This window comes from Sus scrofa, chromosome 5 (genome assembly GCF_054392235.1).
Source record: "Sus scrofa isolate SSC_HxYL_T2T_F1_AM1 chromosome 5, Sscrofa_HxYL_maternal_Yorkshire_Landrace_v2.0, whole genome shotgun sequence".
NCBI classification, from domain to species: domain Eukaryota; kingdom Metazoa; phylum Chordata; class Mammalia; order Artiodactyla; family Suidae; genus Sus; species Sus scrofa.
In genome coordinates, this window is record NC_139387.1 from 16,599,272 (window position 1) to 16,623,064 (window position 23,793).

Sequence of the window (23,793 nt, forward strand, 5' to 3'; positions counted from 1 at the left end):
CTGTACTGGTCATCACTGCAAATGCAGACTCCAAGATGGGAGAGCAAAAATAGATGTCAGGAGTCGAGGTACAGGGTAGGGTTCTGCAAATCAGCAAAGTCAGGACAAAGTGATGGGTCAAGACTGAATGGGGCTACTAACTTGTCTGCCTACATGAGGGGATTAGCAGGACTTACACCATATATGCTCACAGGTATATGTGCATGAGCGCGCACACACACACACACACACACACACACACACACACAGGGATATATAAAAGTGCCTAAAATATAATAACCAGCTAAAACATACTGTGATTTACTAAGGATTGGACTGAGCCTCTCTTTAATTGTATCTGCCCCCCCCACCCCACCCCCTGCCACTTCTGTTTACCATTTCCTTACATCATAGACTACTGCTAGCAGGTGCTTTAAAAAAAACTTTGAAAGCTAAAAGGGAAACAAGACCTTATACAGGTACATATTCTTTATCCCAATAACTCCATGCTTAGAATAAGAATTTACACTAAGGATATAACTGAATGTACCCAAAGATTCATCTACAAGAGGACTGCTATAGACCCAATGTTTGTATTCTCTCAAAATTCATCTGTTGAAAGCTAATCCCCCGTGTATGGTATTTGGAAGTTGGGGCCTTTAGGAGTGATTAGGTCATGAGAGTGGAGCCCTCCTGATGGCATCAATCCTATAAAAAAAGCCTGAGAGAACGCCTTGCCCCTTCCACCATGTGGAGTCGCAAGGAAAAGTCAGAAATCTGCAAACCGGAAGAGAGTTCTCATCAGAATCCAACGAGCTGAGTGCCTGATCTTGAAGTTCCAGCCTCCAGAACGAGAAGAAATGGATTTCTATTGTTTATATGCCACCCAGTCTATGGTATTCTGCTATAGCTCCCCAAATGGACTAAGGCAAATATTAATGGCAAAGGAATTTATAATAGAAATATCCAACAATACCAGATTAGCTAAATCATGGTACATCATAGAAATCAAATCTCCCCAAGTTATTAAAAATTACATTGTTGGAAAACATTAATTCATTTAAGCAGGTAAGAAATATTTACTTGGCACCAACAATATATGAAACATGACAAAGTTAAAAAAAGCACATTATAAAATTATAGTCATAATATGCTTCATTTTCTAAAAATTTATAAACACATGTATAAAAATGTCTGAAAGATGGACAGTGAACATTAGTCAATGTTAGATTGGCGGGGCTACAGACCACTTCAGCATCTTTAATTTAGAATGAACACATAGTCATAAAAAAGTAATACGGTATTTTTTCAAGCCCAGTCAATTGGTGAGTTTACCCATGCACACCAGATCTGATGTGAATGAATGCCTATCAAGATTTTGATATTTAATGCTCAAGTGTCCTCCAGACACACCATCCTAACGAGTCCAAATCCCCATAATCTTAAACCTTAGGTATTATTATGTTTAAATCTGCACCAATATGATGCGAAGCAAATGGACAGTCACCCCAGTCTTTAAACCTGCCCTTCCTTGATGTTCTCCACGAGGTTGAACGTGTTTTCATATGACCGTCGGCCACATGTGGTTCTTCTGTTAGTGGCAGACCTGCTCTTGAAGATGACCCTGAATTCCCCCAAATTCAGGAGTGCTTAGATTCTGGACAGCTGAGCCTGAGCAGCCGCCCCCACCCCCACCCCCCATGCAACCTCTCTGCTTCACCCAGGCATTTGTTAGATCATTGGTTCCCAGCCTTGCCTACACATGCAATGACCTAGGGAGCTTTAAAAATATTGAAGACTGAGTCTTACCTCCAGAGTTGCCGATTTAAGTGGTCTGGGTGCAACCTAGCCATTAGGATTTTTTTAAAGCTCCTCAGGTCGTCTTTTTTTAAAATTGAAGCATAGGTGATTTCCAGTGTTGTTTTCAACATTTCAGTGTACAGCAAAGTGATTCAGTTTTATATTCTTTTGCAGATTATTTCCCATTATAGATTACAAGATATTGAATACAGTTCCCCAGGTCATTCTAACGTGCACAAGACTGAGAACTACAGTCTGCTATGGTGTGTGCTAATGAGCGTCCTGAGAGGCCGGGAAATGCCTTGCATCAGCAGCCACACCTGCTGTGAAGAGGCAGGCTGACGAAGCCGACAAAGCCGTATACTGAAGACAGAGCTGAGAAGGGAAACAAACATTCACCTCCAGTGTCATCTCATGCATTTCACATATGGACTTGATCAATGTTTGAGCATCTACTAAGACAATAGTAACAGTGCACATTTATGGAACATTGACTATATAGGTCAGGCTCTCTTCTAACCCTTTACACATATGCCTTCCAATAATCCCAGGCGGCAAGTGCTCGTCCCCATCTTATAGGGGAGGAAACTGGGGCACAGAGGGGTTAAGCCACTTGCTTACAACTGCACAACTATTAAGTAGTAGAGGTGGGATCTGAACACAATCAAGCTAGCTCTGGAGTTGAGGACATGACACCACACACCAGCTGTTGTAAAGGCAGGTGATCCGTCACAGTAAACAGTTAACAGTTCCTGCTTTCACACAGCTTCAAGTTTACTGGAGGATTAAGGGAGCAAATACATAGACACAAGATCTGCAAGAAAAGCTCAAGATGCTCTAAGAGAATATCACCATATTCTCATTTCACAGCAGCATTACTCACAATAATAAATGAAACGCAAAAGACGGAAGCAACCCAAGTGTCCATCCACAGATGAATGGATAAAGAAGACGTGGCATATACATGCAAAGGAACACTATTCAGCCTCAAAAAGGAAAGAAATTCTGACACATGCAACAATGTGGATGAATCTTCAAGACATTATGCTAAGTGAAATAAGCCAGTCATAAAAGGGCAAAAGCTGTATGATTCAACTCATATGGGGTACAGAGTAGTCAAATTCTTAAAGACAAAGTGTAACAGCGGTTATCAGGGGCTTGGGAGAAGGGAGTGGGGAGCTTTCGTTTAAGTACAGATTCTATGTTGGAAGATGAAAAAAAGTTCTGGAGATGAAGAATGATGATAGCTGCTCGAAAATGAGTGTATTTAATACCACTATTTGAAACATTGGTAAGATGATAAATCTTTAAAAAAAAAAAAGATGATAAATCTTGTCACCTATACTTTACCACAATGTTTTAAAATAAAAATAAACCTTAAAAGACACAAAGAATATATCAGAGGCCTGAGACTGGGGAGGAAGTCAGGGAGGGTCTGTTTCAGGAGACGACATGTAAAGTGAGACTTGGGGAGCAAAGGATCAGCTAAGTGAAGAGTAGAGAAAGGCCATTCGGAACAGAAGGAACCACATGTGCAAGGGTCCTGGGGCAGTAAGAATGCTGCAGGGCAGCCTAGTGAGAAGGGCAGCAGGGTGCAGAGTGAGGCCATGCAGGGCTTCACAGATCACAACAAAGAGCTTGAAATTTATTCTAAATGCCTTGGGAAGCCAGAGATGGATAGTGAACAGGGCCATGACAAGATTTGCTTTTTTTTTTTTTAAGTTTAAATAAATTGAATTATGATTTAACAAGACTTGCTCTTTTTTTAGTTTAAATAAATTGAATTAAAAAGAATCTGATTACTTTGTTTTAAAAAGAGGCAAAATTAGAAAAAGAAATTCAAGGCTTGCTTTAAGTTCTTTAAGGCTGTGTCCATCTGCTCTAGGAGAGGGGATTGCAGGAGGACATGTTAGAAAGTAATCACCACTGTCTGAGTGTAGATGATGTCACATTTGGGCTGAGAAAAGTGAGGTTCAGGGAAGTTGAGTACCTTCTCAAGGTCACACAGCACACAGCTCTCAGAACTCTGAACCAAGGACTCTGACTCCATCACTTGCATTGCTTACACTTTGCAGATGTAAAAAAGAAAAAAAGAAAAGAAAAAAAAAATGAAGGGACACAGGAAAGAAGATACCTCAAAGTCCAGACCCTCTTGACAGAGAAGCACTATTCCATGTCACTGCTCCTCCATGGGTGTTTTGTATTTATAGATATGAAACCAAACAATCTGACTACGAAATGGGGTGGAGAAGGAGAAAGACACAGAGATGGAAAAGCAGAACATGAGAAAGGGAAAATTCAGGAAAGGAGCACACCTAGGAAACCTGCAACACCTACTCCTCTGCAGAGAGAGGTCCTCTCTGAGCCAGACATCTGCATCTTTTCTCACCTCGCCTGGATAGATCTCTTACTGCCCAAACCATCCAGGCAGGGCTCTTTCTAACACACCTTCTATGCCAGTTCACGCCACCTCTGCATTTGACCCATTGTCAGCCAATTAAGACACGAGAGCCAGAGGCCAAAGGGGGCCCAAGGAGCAGTTTGAGGCTACGCACGTGCTAGGGCAACTTACCCAAAAGAACTTCTGAGGCCCACTGGCAACTTCTCCGCAGAGAACAGAAGGAATTGGGCAAACTTCTACAGCTCTCGGGGGCCCTCGGGGTGTTGGAGCCTCCTTACTTGCTTGAAAGACATGAATAGGAATAACAAAAAGGACTAATGAACACATCTCTAAAGATTAATGACAAAAAGCAAACAAACAAAACCCTAGCAGTGCTGAGCCCTCTCTCCCAGGCTGAAGTCATGTTCCAACAAACAGAGCAAAACATCAATTTATTGCAACCCGATGGTCGGACTCCCTGGACCATCCATGTGAAGGAAATAAGGCAAATTCTTTCAAATATAAGAATTTCTGCTGGAGATTTAGCTAAAACAACTTACAGGGGCTCAAAGACGCTATTTGGCTAAAGGCACGGCATAGAATCAGAGAGGATACAGCTGAGAACGATTCTGACAGTTTGTCCCTGTACAACCCCTTATCTCAGAGGTAAGAAACTGTAGCATCAGGAAAGGAAGTGACCTGTCCAAGGTCACGTGATTTCTTACTGCCCAAACCAGCCAGGGCTCCTTCAAATGTGCTCTCAATACCAGTTTACGCCACCTCATGGTCCCATAAAATGGCAAAAACACTGACCTACAACTGAAACCAAAGTAATCAGCAACTAAAGCCATTAGACCTGTAACCCCCCCCCCCACGCCAACTCTAATTGTTTTTACCAAAAACCTGCACATCCTCCAATCATCACGCAACCTCAACAAGATGTTTGCCCGCGTTGCTTTCAGAAACTTGGAGGCAGCTGCACTCAGTTCCAGCTCCAGTTAGTTAAGACTGGTTGAGACCCCCGACCCACCGACTGGGCATGCGCCAGTGTCCGCTAGGTGACCTTTTGACGTCAGCGGGTCCCAAACTCCGCCCTAAGAGCGTGAATTATGTCCCAAGCCGAAGCCTGTAGCTTAGCTGCGCGCAGAACAAGGACTCCGCACCTTTTTCTTATTTCCAATCACCATTCCCCACTTTCCCCACGCCTCTGCTTTCTCCCATAAATACCCTCAGAAAAGCCCTTTTGCCTCTCTGGAGGTGAATATGGAGAACTGTTCTTCCGTCTCCTCCTCGCTTGGCTGTCTGAACGGACTCTCCCCGTTGGGAAACTCAGTCTCTCTGCGAGAACTTTTTCCTTGTTGCAAAACTCAACATTTCTGCGCTAGAGTTCTTTCCCTTTTGCGAAGATTGGCGTCTCTATGCTAGGCTCGCTGTACGGGGCCAAAGAAACTTCTATCTTTTCATTATTCCTCACTCTAAATTTCTTGAAATGGGAACCTGTTTTTCTGCTTTCATAAATGAAGAAACTGAGGCTTAAGGACTGTGGGTGACTTAGGGAGGGTCATGACCTTACAAGTACCGAGTGAAGATTTAAGCCCACAAAGCTGGGCTGGTCAACGTACTTTCCTAGTACTAGACAATTTTCTGTCTCTCTCGCTCAGTGTCTTTCTAGAGAATGAAAAGTCTATTCGTTAAGTGGGAACCGGAATGTGCTAGTCAGTTGCCTAAGACCTCCCAGCAAGTAAGACATGAAAGTGAGGCCCCCAGCCAGTCCTTAAGCTGCAAGTCCAGGGTCCCTCCTTCTATACCTGGAAAGTCACAAAGCCTAACTTCTCGGGGAAAAAACCAGCGAGTTACGTCCCGTGAGATGCTCAGAATAGGAACAGGGACGAATCAACTCGTAGAAAGAGGGTGGTGGGTGCCGTGCAAAACGTTCGGATTTTGAAGGGAGAAAGACCTGACCAGAGTCCTGGATGCCCTGTAGAGGCTAGTTGGTTCGTAGTTTTTAACATTTCTGTGGCTCAATTATCTCAACAACATGGGGTGGTATCTCTCGAAAAACTTTTGTCCGACAGAGATTTAGTCCCGCGAATGCTCTACACGCGCGCGCGCACACACACCCGGCACTCAGCTTCCGTGCTGCGTGCTATTTATCCGTGTAAACACACCACAACCTCTTTCCAGCTGGACCCTACTTCGCATCTTCCTAACTTCAGTCTCCTTAGAAGTAGAGATAACAAGCTTAACCTGCCTCCTGCTGTGAAAATCCGAATTTTTTAGAAACCTTCAGAGCAGCGACGAACACACCCTACGTTCTGTTAACTGGCAGTTACTTTCTATTCGTGTGGATGAAGGCTTTAGTGGATATCTATGAAGACTCAGTTTTAGACACACCTCAGAAGGGGGAAGTTTGCTGGAAGCGAGAGGGGGGAACAAGGCACGTGGGAAAGCTGGCAGTTTCTTCGTTCCAGGTTTTAGTCTGGTGGGGCGATGAGAGAAGGGAGAATGATGGGGGCTTAGGAAGGTGCCGGGCACAGGCGCAACTACTCTGAAGGTCGAGTCTGCAAAGCGAGGTGTGGTGTTGAGGAGAAGCAGCTTCTCCCTGACCCTGCAAAAAAAAAAAAAAAAAAAAAAAAAAAAAAAAAAACCCAGCTGGGTATTAGTAGCAGCCAGAGGGGAAGGAAGACCTGACACAAAAGTGGTGGCAACAACTGTAGAAGAAAAGGGAGAATTTTCCTAAACCGAGCAGGCTCCAGCCAAGAGAAAAGGGCGGTGGAGCCAAAGAAAGTTTACAAAGTGGCCTTCTGAGCTTTGGGCTCTGCCCTGCTGTGAGGGGGGGGACATGGCTGTGGAAGATGATTCGGGCTGTAGTTGTGGATGCTGCGGTAATGCACTCATTACAGGTCTGCCTGCCACAGTATAGGTGCCCCATGTAGATAAAGGGAAGGCTGGGAAAACGTTCCACAAGGATGGGCAAAAGTGTTTCTGATTAACCTAGAATCAAAATCTTTGATAGGAATTATGTCCTTCACGTTAGCCGAGCTGATGATCATTCATTTGGGGGGAGGGGGGGAACCAAGGAAGAGAGTTCTCTACTCCCAGCTGCCCCAGTGAACACTTTCAAGCGCGAGAGGCTGGAATTACAGCAACGGCATTTCGACAGCACTGAGATTTATGTCTGCCTGGGAGGAGATAATATCCCCGCATTTTTAAACAGTTTTGGTCAGAGGAGAAAAATGTAAAATCTGGTCCCTAGCTAATGAAGCTTGATCATCATTTTATGGCATTCTAGTATGCAATTAAGGTTAGTTTCGTGTGAACTGCCAGCACACTCAGACTCTTAACAGCCTTATGTATGTCAGGAAGGAAAATAAATAGCCTGATGTTTGTGCTTCATGTGGGGAAATGATTGAGATAAACAGCTTGGGCCTGACAGGTGTGACTTCTTGCGGCTTAACGTGATGGATTTGCCAGTGGCAGCTGGCGCTGATATCACCAAACTGTTGATGGAAGAAAAACATGGAAGATTCTGGCAACTTATATATGTGCCAGAGCCGCCAGGCGGGGTCTGGTGTTTGACTGGGGGCACTCGGACTTCCCAGTGTCTGGGAGTGTGGAAGGAACCAGAACATACAGATAAGGATTCATTCTGCAGAGAGGGTGGAATCTTAACAGCTCTAGAGGAACTTGGCAATGGGGGCACTGAGGCCTAGAAAGCTCTACTGGCTACCCAGCTGTTCAGAATTGGACCTTGGGTCTCCTGGCCCCTGCTCTGTCTGTATGTAACCAAATCTGGGCCTTCTCACCTGTTAGCAATAGGGCCAACTTACTAATACGAGGCTGTGGTAAAGGAAAGGGTAGCATTTATTGCAGGACTCCAAGCAAAGGGGTTCAGGCAGCTAGTGCTTTGAAAGATCCCAACTCTTGGAAGGCTTTCAGAGAAAGGTTTTTTAGACTGAAGGAGAGGTGTTGTGGGCAAGTGATTAACCCAAGAACATTCTTCTGATTGGTTTGTGGTGAGGTAATTGGGAATCGACATCATCAGCCTTTCTGATTCCAGTGGGTCTGGGGTCTACGTGCTTATGAGCAGCTCAGTTAACATCTTCCACCTGGTATATTTCAGTATCTGCAAAACGACTCAAAGAACGAGCTCAGAATATTATCTACAGTTTTTGAGGAACTAAAAGTTGACTTGTAAGGGCTAAACTTTTTGTCTTGATTGACTCTTCCCTTGTGCATTTTCTCACTTAATTCTTTAGAGCTCAGGGAAGGCCTAAAGTTTCTCTACAAACCAGAGGCAAATAAAGGATCTGGGGGGGAGGTCTATCCCAGGAAGTCTCCGTAGAGCCCTGCTTACACTACCACGTTATTCTAAACTAGGAACCCTCCAGAATCAGGAACTGATGGGGTCAGGCTCGAAACCTTGGGTTTGGTCCTGCTTTGGCACTTGCTTTACTTCTGGTCACCCTTTCACCTCATTGTAATCCACATTCTTCACCACCACCCCGGAACCTCCTCAAATGCAGACCTGAGCCTCTCTTGCTCCTTGTCCCTCATTTAAAACCCTGTAGTAACTCTCAGCCATCAGGATAAACGTGTAAATGGCTCACAAGGACTTTCACAAACTCTGGCCTATGCCCTCGTCCTCAGCTTTAGAATCCCCACTTCCATCCACCCAAACTCTAGACCCCAGTCATTCTGAATAATCTTTCTACAAAGTGTGGGATTGGCAGATAAGACGAGCAGTGCAGGTTAAATGTATACTCAGTAGCAAGGAGTAACTTTTAGTATAAGTGTGTACCTGTGACGTTATCTGACATTCAAAAGATGTTTATCTGATATTCAAGATGGACTGGAAGCTCTTTAGTTATTTGCTGAATCTGGCAGCTTTGCTCCAATTGGACCCTGGCCATCTCACCTCTGGTCCTTTTTAAAAAGTACCATCCTTTCGCTAGAACGCCAAACCTTTTCTGTCATGGCTTGGCTCACTTAGGGACACCAAGGTTTGATGTTCCCCTTCAATTCTGTAAAGTTATCACTAGGCTATGGCATCAAGGCAGAGACTGCATTTCTAAGTCCCTGGCATCCAGGCAGGGCCATGTGACTGAATCTCACTAGGGGATGTGTGCGTTTAAGCATGCGGGCTACTTCTGGGCCAAAGTGGTTAAGAAGGAAGGAAGCGTATCTTCTCCCTGCGGCCTCATCTGACAATCACAAGGTCCTAGGGAAGAGTGGAACTGCAAGATGAAAGGAGTCTGGATCCCTGAGTCGCTGGAAGGGAGGCCACCCACAGACCAATCACATCGTCGCTTACATGCCACTCCCTGTCCCCATCACAGCCAACTGACCCAGGACATGTAATACTTTCCAGAGTTGGCGGTTTTGTTCTCTTATGCTACATCATCGGGCAGAGTAGTTGAGCTATTCTGTTGTGCTTCTGTCTCAAACTTCAAGACAAAGATTTTTAACTTTGACCAATGTGCTCTGATGTTCTTCACAGAAGACCAGCCTTACTCCAAAGAAGAATTCTGCTTCTACCCTTAGAAGGAAAATAGCTGGCAGTTTTAGAATCGGTGTGTTGCTACTTCCAGCCTAAAGATTTCAAAACCTTTGCAAGTCAGACTCGAGGTACTATCTCCAGGTACTAGAAAAGCCTGGTTCGTGTCGCCTTCTGGGAACCCCGAATGGCATCTGGAGAGACGCACATTTTCTCAGGTTTCCTCCCTTAAACTCAGTGCCCCCTTTGGTGCTTCCAGCTTCTCTTGGTCCTGTGACACCACACATCATCCTGATCTTTTTCTTCCTTTCCAAGCTCTGTCAGTAACTCAGAGCCAAGGAGAGTACTCCAGAGGACAAAGGCTACTCTCTCTCAGGCTCCTTCCAGGCATCTGGCAATCCTCATGCCGCCGAGGTGGACAGGCCACATGGTGACAAGCAAATAGGAAACAGGCCTCTTTCGGGTGGTCTGCTTGGTGTCCATAGCAGCCAAAGAGCAGTAACAGCTGTCCCCCAGCAAGGAGGCCAACATGTGCCCAGCACAGTCAGCGATGAGGCAACCCTCCCCACGCACCATGCCTTCTGCCCTCAGCATTGCCCAACCAGCTTACCACAAAGAGGCGGGACTGTCTGTCTTCACCGAGTAGGTCACACCAAGTTGGCCAACAAAACACCCCAAGGCCATGACCACACTTAGGCGCTGTGGCAGAGGGCCAGTCTATCAATCTGCAAAGGGGAAGTCTCACTCAGGCGTCCCAGGGTTTGGGAAAGGAGAAGCAACGAGTGGCTGGTTGGCTGCCAGAGCATGCCCCAGAGCCACAGCGCCGAAGGGGGGGTGGGGCGGACGCTCTTCTGTGCCACCACATGTTTGGAAGTCGTTTCGTATTTGAAGCAACCTTCTTGACTGTTGATGGAGCTGGTTCTGAGCTTGGAATCACAGAACACTAGAGAATGACTGAGCTAAGTAACCCCCCCATGCCACCGACGAGTAAATGGAGGCTGATTTCATGTATTCGGCATACATTTCTGGAGCCCTATGTGCCAAGGGCAGTCTTGGGGATAAAACAGCAAAAGTGTATACAACCCCATCCCTCAAGGCCCTTGCATTACAGAGAGGGAGAGACATGGAATAATCCCATGTATGAATATCTAACGCAAGCTGGTGAGCTCTGGGAAGAGGGGCTCCGTGGGCTAAGAACATATTTCAGGTGGACCTGACCTAGTCGTGGCAACCCCTGAGGGAAGTCCTTTCAGATCTAAGACCTGAACAAATGATAGGCCTTCCCTGGATGAAAAGGGCAGAGAAGAAGCATATGCAAAGGCCCTGAGGCAGGAGAGACCAAGGAACTTTCAGGACAGTGAAAGCAGCCAGGAGGAGGGGGGTGGTGGCTAGAACAGAGATTGAAGCAACATGAGATCAGAGAGAGGCAGAGGCTGGTCCTGGCAGGATTCCAACGCCCAGTAATCCCTCCCTTTTGAGTCTTAAGGCAGGACCTGTGAATATGATGGAATATTAACTCCTGCAATTATGTTGCGTTAAATAGAAAAAGGGTTTTGCAAATGTAACTAGGATTTACTAATCGGTTGCCTTTGAGTAAAATCAAAGCACAATTAATCCTGGAAAAGCCTGATGTAATCAAGTAAGCCTCAAAGGAGCAGGACCACTCCTGCTGGCCTTGAAGAAAGGAACTTGACAGTGTGTTGTGAGCTGCCCATGGAGGGGGCCTTGTGGCTAGGTCCTGAGGAGCAGGAGCAGGGAGCAACCCGTGGGCAACAACCAGCAAGAAAATGGGATCCTCTGTCCTGCAGACACAGCAAATGAATTCTGCCAACAACCTGAATGAGGTTGGAGAATTTTAAAGAGGGGCTGGCTGGGAAGAAGGAACATTATCACATTGACTTTCTGAGGATTCCTTAAGCTCCTATATGAAGAATGAATTGGAAAGCCAGAGTCCAGTAAGGAGGCAAGAGATGGTGGTGGAGCTGGTCATCGAGAGGCAGGCAGAAAAGCTAGGTTCAAAGGAAAACGGTCTCATCTTTTAGAAATAGATGCTCAAATATTCACATAAAACAATTCAGAAGGTCAGTGGGAGAATAGATGAAACATTTGCCATGTTTTAGTGTTTCAAGCTAAGTAATACACACAGCAGGTTTTTATCCTGGTACCTCTATTTTGTATGTATATAAGTATTTTTAATTAAAATGTATACTGTGAAACAGATCTCGAGAAGTTTGATAAACTATTGAAAGCATATCCTTATATGACCCACACTCCCTATCACCCTGGAATCTCCCTCCACCCCCTACCCAGCTCATCTCAGCCCCATCTGTCCAGCTGCAGCCACTGGTTGATTTCTATCTTCATAGACTAGTGTTTAAGAACTTATAAATAGAATTGCATGACCTGTTTTTGTTTCATTTGACAGAACATATTTTGAGATTCACCTATGCTGTTGTCTATTTCTGGTTCATTCCTTAATCCTCTTATGACTGTTTAAATATTGAGGGACAGACATGGATTATTTCCCTATTCTAGCAATTAGGAATAAAGCAGATACGGGGTCTATTTGTTCAACTCTTTCTGCATATGTGTTAATTTCTCCTGGGTAGATTTTTCTGGGTATTGAGAAATTTATAAGAAGCTGTCCTAAGCTTCCCGAAGTAGAGGAAAACTTAACTCACTAGCAGTAAGAGTTCCAGTTGCCTCTTCTGGAGCAATGGGAAGAAATCAGACCAGAAGAGAGGGCTTTCCCTTGTGATTGGCCTCTTTCCCAATCAAATAGACCCTAATGTCCTCTGCTGAGGGTGAAGGGGAAATGAGCATGTTGAGGGGGTTGGAAGCATGAGGGTGATGGTTTATGATAAGCCACCACTTTTTAGAAAGCAGAAAGATGAGCTGATGTATTATAAGATGACTGAGACAGAGTGGAGACCCAGGCTCAGCGGCTCAGTTGCAGCTGGTAACATGGAATTCAGTGAGGCCACTTGTTCAGCACTTTGTTCCAGCAGTACAGTCATTTGAACTTGGATGCATTCAAGGTCCGGGTGAGATACACGGGTGTGACAAACTGAGGGGCAAAAGGGTTGTAGAAATAAGGAGCTAAGGCATATCTGCTGGCTTGGGTTATGCATTAGTAGGAATTACCTTTGATTGTAGGTAGAGGATGCTGGCAATAACAGGGATAAGAGTTTTTTAAAAGTTGGAAGTAGACACTGCAGAACTTGTATCTTAGTGTCATTGCTATGAAAAGACATGCCTTTCTAGAGGGCAGAATTTAAAAAGCCATATGAAAAGTTCACAGCATCGTGTTCAATGAAAAACTGTTTTTTCGAGGATGAAAAATAAGACACCCATTCTTGTCAATACTTTTCAGTATATTTCTAGAAGTCCTAGCCAGAGGAACTAAAGTCATCCAAATCAGAAGCAGAGTTCTTTTTGTAGATATAATCTTACATGTAGAAAACCCAAAAGACTCCATCAAAAGTGTTAAAACTAAAATTTAGTAAAGCTGCTGAGTAAGACTCAAGATAGTTTTCTGTATACCAGCAACAAACTTCAAAAGATGAAACAACAATTTCACTTACAATAGCATCAAAAAAAAAAAAAAATACTTGGGAATAAACTTGACTAAAGAGGTAAAAACCCTTTATTATACGCTGAAAACTGCAAAACATGGAAAGACCTCCTGTGTTCATGGATTAGAAGAGCTAATATTTGTATCTAAAGTGCTCAGCAGAATCAATGTAATCCCCATTAGACAATTTTTTTTTGGCCGTCTCAAGGACTGCGCCTGTGGCATATGGAGATTCCCAGGCTAGGGGTCTAATCAGAGCTGTAGCTGCCGGCCTACACCACCACCACAGAAACGTCAGATCCGAGCCGCATCTGTGACCTACACCACAGCTCACGGCAACGCTAGATCCTTAACCCACTGAGCGAGGCCAGGGATCAAACCCACAACCTCATGGTTCCTAGTCGGATTTGTTAACCACTGAGCCGCGACTAGAACTCCGAAACTTTGAATCTGCTTTTTTTAACATCCTATAAAGATAACCACAAAGCACAAAAGGGGAAATCATCACAGGACGTTTTAAAGTGGGGAGAAATTAAAAACTGTCCATCACGATGGTGCAGTGGAATCGTGTAGTCAATGTGCTCATGAAATCCTACAGTAACATCTTAATGTTCACAGCACGTGATCGACCGACGCAACAATGACAGAGCATGATGTACGTTCCTACTTAACGTAAACTCGAATCTCTATAGGAGTGAATCTATAGGAATATTGGTAGATCCATCCAATTCCGGAAAGTCTAGGTGAGGGAATTCTTGACTTTATAACTTTCCATGATCTCTCTGCTTTGATAATGAGCAAGAATATCTTACTGGATGAAAAGATTTTATTTTGGGGTGAGCAAGAGAAATGACACAGATGAGAAGCATAACTGGATTATGATTCCCAGAAAAGGCAGTCCTGCAAAGTTAAGGGGGCGTGAGCCTTGTCATACGTGCTAAAGAGTGGACTAGAAAGACGGGCCAGATAGCGAATCTGCCCTTCTTCGGCTTCACCCACCTCTGCTCTAGTTCAGCCTCAAATTCCTCACTTATAAGATGACATTTTAGTAGCTGGCCTGCCATCACGGACATAATGGGGGAAACACCTGACCTTGAACCCAGGTATCTGACCCAGAGTCTGTAGCTTTCTCCTGAATCAGCCTCACTTTGGCGCTCTCCTTCCACCTCTTAGATTTCTCTCAGCCCCCTGAAGGCTTTGCTCCAGCCCTTTATCATTCACTTAGAAATTGTGCTGTCATGTGTGGGTATTTACATTGAAACGAGTCAAAATGAAATAACATTGTAAAACTTCACCGGTTGCACTTGTCACTTTTCAAGTGCTCAGTAACCATACAAAGCTAGCAGCTACTATGTTGGAGTATACACACATAGGATGCTTCCTTCACAGAAAGTTCTGAACTGTTTGCAGCCAGGACTTGTGCCCAGCTCACCACTGGGCTCTCAGCAACTCACATCTAATACCCAGAAGGCCCGCACTGAGTGAGGAATGAATGATTCAATCCATCAAACCCCAGCAAGCTGATGCTAGATGGGAAAGGTACTTAGCAGGAGCTAACTTTTCAGCCAAGTCCCAAAGGTAATTATACAAATGGGTGGGTCAAGAGGAGGGTAGAACATTCCGGATGGGAAAAGACAAGTGATTTAGTGAGAACTGTGAAGGGAATTGGCACCAGCAGGCTATTGTTCTCCAGCTCTGTTTCACTGCCAATTACAAATCATCTTAGGCGGTGTTTTCTTATCAGACTTCCTCCCTGATCTGGTATTATTGTAAGGTCTGCTCTGACTAATTGGGTTCTTGGCAGGTGAACAGTCAGGCAATTTAAGTCTTTAATTTTCTTTTTCATTATTAACTTTTGATTGGAGGTGAAAGCATACACCCCAGAGAACTACAAGGAGTTTTCCAAGAGACTTTCCACCCAAGTGCCCGCTAGTTCAAATGTTCATGTAACCATTAACCAAAATGAAGGTGTCCTAAATGACTCTGGAGAGTACCAGGGAGACAGATCAATTCTGTGGAGCTTTTGAGCCAGTTATTGCTGGAGGCATAACAGAATTGGGGGATTCATAGTGTGGTACCAGGAGCAGTGAACAAGCTAATGTATGTAAAGTGTTTGATATACAATGCCAGGTATCTAAGTCAGCCTACATAGGAGCTTATTAACTACATAATAACTTGCATGCTTTGCCATATCTCCAAACATGTTTATGCAATAGACTAGTGTTTAAAAAAGTCCTAACCTTAACCATATCACTAAGCTCCTACTAAACACTAATCTCTACAACAACCTGGAAACCTATCTCCCTCCCCAACTCTACCATCCTGATCCAAACAACTACCACTCCATGCTTACATTAGCCACTTATCTGGTCCCCTGGTGTCCCATTTGACTGCCCATAAGACATCAGGAGTATCTTAAGTGGTAAATCAGATTTCATCACCTCCCTCTTTAACCCGCCAGTGGCTACCCATCTAACAGGGTAGCAAAGTGGGAATTCAAATTTTGTCAACAAGAAGAAAGTTGATTATTCAGTACATATGAAACACCTTGTGTCTTAAAGCGTTGACCCTTGTACAAGAGGGATTTGAACTGCACTGGTCCACTTAATAGGTGGAATTTTTTTCCCGCTACATGTGTATGACAGTACTCCACTACAACCCATGGTTGATTTGTGGATGGTGTATGAAGGGCCTACTGTAAAGGAATATGGATTTTCAACTGCGCCCCAACCCCTCTTGTTCAAGGAAGGGTCAACTGTCCTTCCAGCAAGGTGAGGAAACTGAAGTTCAGAGAGAGAACAGGTAACTTACCAAAGGCTGCCTAGCAAGTAAGTGGCAGAGGCGGGGTTTGAACTGTGTATCTGAATCTACAACTCTTGCTCTTAATCTCAGTGATAGATGGGTGAACTGTAATTGCTAAACTATATGAGCACAAGGACTCATAACACAGGTGCCCTCTGCCCATTCCCAGACAGCTGGGAGCCTGGGAAAGGTCAGTGTTAATCTCTTGATTGTCTTATCCCTTAAATACCTTTCACAGGGAGAAGAAAAAGGGTATGGGTTGTTCTCTCTTCCATCAGTCTCCTGTTCTTAAGACTCAATCCCTGTAAAGTTCTTCTCAACCTGTCATTCCCACTGCCCTGCCTTTGTGCCCCTCCCCAAGAATGTTCTTAAGCTTGACACAAAGGAAATGACCACACCCAAGCTAACATCTGCCTGAGATAACGAACAGCCTGTGTCCAGTAACTTAGCAGGGGGGCCTCTTGAGACAAGACCCGACACTGATCTCTGTTTATATTGTCCTTGCAGACTAGCCTGCAGTTAGACTACACCAACTTTTTTGTCTGTCTGGTTTCTGCCATTTTAGTGTCCACTGGACATTGATCAGTAATTCTGAGGCTGGTAATTACATCTTCATTCCTAAATACGAACAATTTCAGTCCACTGTGTGTGTGGTTGCACATAAATATTTTCTAAAATATTTGTAGAATCATACATAGTTTTATATACTGTTACATGTTCACATCTATGCCTGTAACTTCAGTTACGAGCTAAATGCTGACAACTTCCAAATTTATATCTCCATTCCAGACATTGCTTCTGAGTCCCAGACCCATATATCCAGCAGCCCACTCAACATCCCCACTTTCATGTCTCACAGACGCACAAGCTCAGCAAGCCCCAAACTCCTGATCTCCCTTCCAGAGCCTGTTCATCCTTCTGTGTTATCTCGGGAAATGGCAGGAAACATCCAACCAGGTGCTCAAGCCAAAAACCTGGAAGCCATTCTTGACACCACCTCTGCCCACCTACCAGATCCACTCATCCCACATCCTGACAGCTTAGCTCTTAGTCATTCATGCACCAATCCACTCATCTATGTTAAAATTGCTCATTCTGTGATGCTGTATGAAAACTGGGTGATACAATGGTGAACAAGATGGATACGGTCCTTCTTAGAACTCATAGCCAGCCATAAACCACAACATCACATTTTTATTGAACGAATAAGTAACATGCATACATGAACTTTATATAGGACAGAAGAGTTATATAATTTCATATTTTCTATTGGGTCTTGTCAAGTATCTATAGAGGTAGAGTGTAGGGGCTGAGGACATCTTTTTAAAGTTGGAATCATTTGGTCAGTTGATACTTGCTACACACCTATGCACCCATTGTCTTAGTCTGCTCAGGCTGCTGTAACAATACTATAGATTGTGTGGTTTAAACAACAGACATTTATTTTTCAGTTCTGGAAGCTGGAAAGTACAAGATCAAGGTGTCAAATGATGGCTCTTGGTGAGAGCTGACCCCTTGGTCTGTAGACAATGACAGCCGCCTTGCTGTAGCATCACAGGGTTGAGGAAGAGAGCGCCCCGGTGGCCCTTTTATAGGAGCACTGACCCCACCGTAGGTGCCCCATCCTCATGACTTCATCTAAGCCTGTCTACCTCCCAAAAGACCCCTTCAAAATGCCATCACATTTGGGGGTTAGGGCTTCAATATATGAATTTGGGGGAGGATGCAAATATTAAGGTAACTATGGGCTAAGCAGTCTCCTAGGCATTGGGAATTCAACTGAGAACAAGCAAAGTCTCTCTGCACCTCCCTGGAAAACTTGAAAAACTTCCCTGTTTGGGGAAATACCTCATCTTGATGGGAGGAAGAAAGTTCTTTTAGAATCCATGTATGCATTTTTTTTACCAACACCCTTGCAGCTAAATTGCAGGTGTGTAACCTGGGCTGAGACCATCAGAAGCCTTGTAAGTTACTTGATGCAAGGATGGTGACCCCAGGAAGAATCTTGTTTAAACAATAGTGGTGGCCACATCCAGCTCCAGAGGCAGCAGTGGGAGAAGTTCTAACATGAACAACCTAGTGGTGACATCATCATGGAAGCTGCTGAATTGGGAATATTGTTCCATGCCTGTTTCCTCAGGGCCAACCAATATTTTTTATGAAATCAATTCCTTGTTTAAACCAATACTAGGTCCTGTTTCCAACTAAGTACTCAAGGTGATATTCCTAGGGATGAGTCTCAAACCCTGAATATACTGAGTATTTCTGGACAAACTTCTAACTTAAGTTCCCTCATCTAAAAAACCAACCATTCATTGCAACAGGTCATGGGCCAGCTGGGGAGACTGGTTGTGATTTTCATGAGGGCCGCCCTGCTTTGATAGCTTCATGGGTTCTTATGAAATCATCACCCTAAGAACTCAAGGTCTGGGCTGCCATTTCTCCTCCAATGGTTCCTTCTACTTCTTTCCTGGGCAGCAATCTCCTTTGTGAGCTTTGTAGTCCATTCCATCACGTTTTGGGAATGAGAACCAGGTCTCCTATAAAGAAGGTAGGGTTTAGTCAGACTCCTGAGTATAAATCCTGACTCTTTCACTTACCAGTAGTAGAGCCTCAGGGGATGCATTCAGCATTTCATGATCCTAAGATTTGGACACCTTAATTGCAGGATGAGATTCTTCGTGCGGCTGCACACATCACACTCCAGGCAACGAGAAGCTCATATTGTAGATGTTTGCCAGTGGCTTATCAGATAGCAAGGAAAACTTCAGACCATCTGATACAGCATTTAACAGTTTGCTATGTCTATTAATCTTCACAACAAACTTGAGTGGTATACGAGATAGTTATTTTAATTCCCATTTCACAGAAGAAACTGAGGTTCGGAGAAGTTGAATCTTAAGTCAGTACATTTCAGCTATACTCAAGTTTTAGGGGTGGGCAGGGCATTTCAATTACACCCTTTGTCTATTGAACAAGAAGTTGTAACAAAACTGCCTAGTTTTCTAGCATACCAGACAATCTTTAAACCTCCTTCCTACTTTTGGAGAAACTCCCTATTTTGTGATCGGATGAGAAAAGCCAAGTAGGACTTGCCTTGCTCTCTAAAATCAGGCACGTGACCCAGGATCAATCACCAGTTGTTCCAACTCAGACTTGTGAATAGTGAGCATGCAGACCAATGACCAACAATCGGGTTTTTGTCCAGTGACATCAAGGTTCAGTGCTAGAAACCTCAGGGTCCAGCAATGGCAGCAGCGGTGACAGTGACAGGATGCTAACAAGGGACTTCAGTTGTGGCCTAAACTCCCTTGGAATACACACATTTCCTAAACTTGGTACTCTAGCCTCCCATCAACTTTGGAAGCTATTCAGCATCTTCTCAATGCATGCATTTTCTGCTCAAATCTTGTTGCTTGCATCTATTAACCCTTAGTGATACCCTTAGAGAAACATCCATAGGACATAATGAGATGGTCTCACTATATACACTTGGCTTCAGAGAAGGATTTATGGGTACATCAGTTCAGCTTGGGCTCCATCCAATTCCAAACTGTGGAAAGACAAGGGGGCTTTGAGTCATTCGCAGGGTAGGTCCATCGTAAAGCCACAATACATGGGTCAGCCAGGTTCCTGAGTCCTCTGCCCTTCTGCTCACTCTAAAGCCCATGACCATGTATAGGCAACCTCAACAGAATAGAGATTCATGACAAACCAGGGCCAGCCTAGTAAAAGAATGGCTGAAAAGATACTGTGAAGAGGTTTACTAAATGGCTTTAATGAGACGCTACCACCAAGATGAAATAGGCACAGACTTTAGAGCAAAAAATTTGTTAGAAATGCTAATGAAGACTATTTAAGAAGAACTGTTTGCAGAGCAAATGCTGATTTGTGACTTCAGAGTCTTCAAATAAGGCCCACTGTTTAGCAAGAGGAAGAGACCCAGAAAACTGCCACTAGCCTGCAATGGAATCTTCCCAAAATACTAAAACCTGAACATTTTATCTTCCATGTGTCTTACAGGCATGCTTGATACATTGAAATGCTCACCTTTCAAAACAGTTCTGTAAGATCACCATTATCTTTGTGCTGTTTACTTTCCAGATGAGGAAACCGAAAGCCAGTGAGGTTAAGTGATTTTGCCCAAGGTTACCCAGGTATTAAGTGGCAGAGCTGGAGGAGAGCCCAGGTCTGTCTGGCTCCAAAGGCCACATTCTTTCCACTAACTCTCCACACTGTTTTCCTTCCCAAGGCAATTGTCCAGATTCTTTGCCAAAAAGTGTGAACAACTAATGTCTGACAGTGGAATGAACGGGAAGTCTCGGTGGCCCTGGTGACACGTGGGAGTGGCTGCCCATAAGATGGATTTGTGGGGATGGGCTGGGCTGTCGGAGGTGGAGTGATTTCTGAATCTGTTGTTTTATTCAGGATGTCCTGCTGGGGTTATTAACTCAGGAAGGGCGAGGAAGAGAGAGGTTGAGACGTAGGGAAGGGGAAAGAGAGGCTTTGCTCCCATGCATAACAACTATGCCTATCTTGACAGGAGCCCACGTGCCCCAAACCCAAGACCGCAGCTCCTCTGGAAGCAGCTGGTGCCCCTGCTGCCCCTTCAACCAGCCCCTCACAGCACTAGCTGTTTCCCATCTCGGAGGCTCTACCTTGGGGCTCTGTCCTGACAGAGCCCCTTTATCGGTCTTGCTTCTCCATTGGAGAACCACCTCCTTGGCTATATGAGGCACCATGGTGTGACATAACTTGGGAGGAGAAATAAAAAAAGGAATAACTCTTTCACCTTGAATGGAGTGTCCAGGGAGGCAATTTAATTAAATGGTTTATCTTGGAGCCTTCTAAAAGTCAAGTTTTTACCCTGCCCCCACCCCAACAGCCCAAGAACACCAGAGGAGCAGAGATTGGGAGGGCAGCCCCTTGAAGTGGGGGCACAGAGCTGTCCTGCAAAACTCCTCTCCCCCGAGGTGACAGCCACATCCCACACTGACTATGGGTTGAGAGAGACAAGTTTTCCCCACTATAGGTGTTCCCCACGATGAGGGGGGCTTCTGCCTGACCACACCTGGTCTCTTGTCCCACCCTCATTACTTTCTGGGGAGACAGTTACGGGGGGGGGGGTAACCAAGGAGCCCATGGTCTGTTTCTTGAATACAATCAAAGACACCCCTGCCCCAGGGAGGGGGGAGTTGGTCTCTACCTAGGAAAGTGTGCTGCTGGCAGACTCCAATTTGCTCTCAGGTTGCTTCCCCTGAAGTCCAGTCTGGCATCTTGGGCTTTCACTCAAAAGTTCTCCCATCGTAAAGGTGACAATTCAGCCCCATCCACCACATGCCTTTGTCTTGGCTCAGAATCCAAAGGGGAAAAAAGCCCCCTTGAGACCCCAACTCTACCTGTTCAAATGACCGCTGTGATTACTATCATTTTCTTGTTTCCGAGGCAAATTTATCAATGCCAAAAACTTCAGGATTTCCACTGGCTTATTCAGAAATGTCCCAATACCACTGAAAGTGGCCTCAAGATGAGCACCCATCCCCTCCCTCAACTTCCTCTGCGCTCCTTGCCCGCAAAGGCCCATCCACCACTCGGCACCCACATAGCTTCCTGTCGTCTTGGCACATCAACTCTTCCCTTAGAAACAGGGCACTTACAGGGTCACAATAAAAAGGAGCTGCCATCAATAATGTTGAGGTCCTCATTGTCCCACTCTCAGGCCAGGACCTTAAGTCAGCTTTGCAAAAGTCTGCCAAGCATTTGGGAGGAAGGGTCTTACCCACAAGGGTTGTTAGTCCCTGGAGTGTTGGCAGACATTCCTACCCAATGATATAAGGGAATTAGACAACAATATGGTGTCACAGGGTAAATGGGAATACACATGTGCATGCACACAAGTGTACATGTGTCTGTGCCCAGGGCTCTGACAAGCCCAGTGTCTAATTTCCAAGTAAGAACCAACTGTTGACAACTTGTGAGCAAAGCCAAGGAGGAAGGGTTTGCTTCGGAATGTTTACTGTCATGCTTGGGAGACAACCTGGGGATGGGAGGATGGGGGACGTGGGATGTGTTTACATGACCCTTAAGAGGTGATTGTACAAAGAACATGGGGTGCTGGTGGGAACTGGGGGGAAACCTAAGGCTTCCCAGGGCCACATCAGCCTTTTGGCATTGTCCTTGCCGGGGGAGACACTGTCTAAGGCAGTTATATCTTGTCACTCAAAGGTGGCCTGTGTAAATAGGAATTACCATTCTGGCCCATTTCCTTTGTGCGTCTGTGCTCTCGCTCTTCTCTCCACTTTGACACTTTGAACCATTTCTCTAGAGCTTAAGGGCAGAGATGGGTCCGAGTCTCTGAACCCCAGCACCCAGCAGAGCCTGGCACAAGGTAGGTGCTTGGGGAAGAAGTATTGTAGAAAAAAGCCTCTTGCTATCTAGGGTGTGCTGATTCTCTCCTAATCAACACCGCAAAATTTCAGACTCTCCCAAGTTGCTCCACAGTGACATCTGAGATATATAGCTCCCATTGAAAGCCTGGCTGAACTGTTGATGCCCCGGAGAGGGATCTACAAAGATTTCTCCAAAGTTTCCACCACAAAAAGAGAGGTGAAACTGCATTTCCTTTGGGAGTTTTCAGATATAACCTAAAGAACAGTCCCTACCCCACTACCCCCTAGTATTGCTACTCGAAGACTCTAGGAGAGCTGACATGTCATCTCACCCTTGGCTTTGTTGAGAGCCAGTAAAACAACCAACAATGCATGGAATATCTCCATATTAAAACAAACTATTGCTATTGTGGAGATCATCCATTAGGGTGTCCAGTGTCCCCTTTTGCTTTGCTTTAGGCAAGCTCATAAAGAGATGAAGTGAATCCACATGGCCTGGAATAGAAGGGAGACCCATGTGTTTAGCCGAGCAGAAGTCAAGAGGTGCCTGCTGATGGCAGAGGTTGCTATTAACAGGCAGGGAGGATTTCAAGTAAACAGGCAGTGACAAACTAGAAAGGGACAGGTCGCCAGAGACATGTGAGGACCACCAGCTCAAAGAGAGGAAGGCTTCCTGGTGAAAATGACGGCTGAGCAGAGAACATGAAGATTACACAGGTAGTTGAAAAGGGTAAAGGTGGGGTAACAGTTTGACAGGGAACAACGTGAGAAAAGGCAATTCATCATGTCTGGAATAGATGAGGCAAAAGGGTAAGACATCAGAATTATAAACGGGTTCTCAGAATGATTAGAAAACATTTAAAGTCTTTTCCAAGGACAAAAGGATGCCGTTGAAGAGTTTTAATAGAAAAGTTAGATTTCCCCTGTTGCGATGTGGACCATGGATGATGGGTGGAAGTGGAGGGATGTGGGGAGATGTAGAAAAGTGCGGTTGCTGTACTGGGAGGAGATAGTGGCCTGGACCAGGAAGGTGGCAGATGGGGCTTCTCAGAAGCAGATGGATCTAAAAGATGTTTCAGAAGTAGAACTGATTTGACTTGGTAGCTAGTTGGGTATGGGAACTAGAAATGAGTCAAGATTAGTGCTCAGTTTGTGATACTGGGGATGAGACATTCCTGGGGCCATGATTTCCTGTGAGCAGGGTCACTGTGCCTGCTCAAAGACGGGACTGATGCCAGAGATAATCTCCTGTGCTTCCTACACTCTAGGCTGAGCCTAATCCCTCTCCTCCACTCCGGTCCAATGTCCCCATATCTGCCTCTGGATGGATTCACAAGGGGGGCTTCTTTTATAATTCTGCCTTGGCTTTGGG

General features: G+C 45.0%; 1 long non-coding RNA gene across 1 annotated transcript in view; it reads right to left on the minus strand.

Annotated features, from left to right (window-relative positions):
• Positions 1 to 5,215, minus strand: part of LOC106507478 (uncharacterized) — a 232,755-nt gene extending 227,540 nt beyond the window's left edge. The window contains exons 1-2 of the long non-coding RNA XR_014803154.1: positions 5,056 to 5,215; positions 4,352 to 4,461 (exon numbers count right to left, since the gene is read on the minus strand). This is a non-coding gene — a long non-coding RNA (uncharacterized LOC106507478). The remainder of the gene's footprint in view (positions 1 to 4,351; positions 4,462 to 5,055) is intronic.
• Positions 5,216 to 23,793: the final 18,578 nt, after the last annotated feature.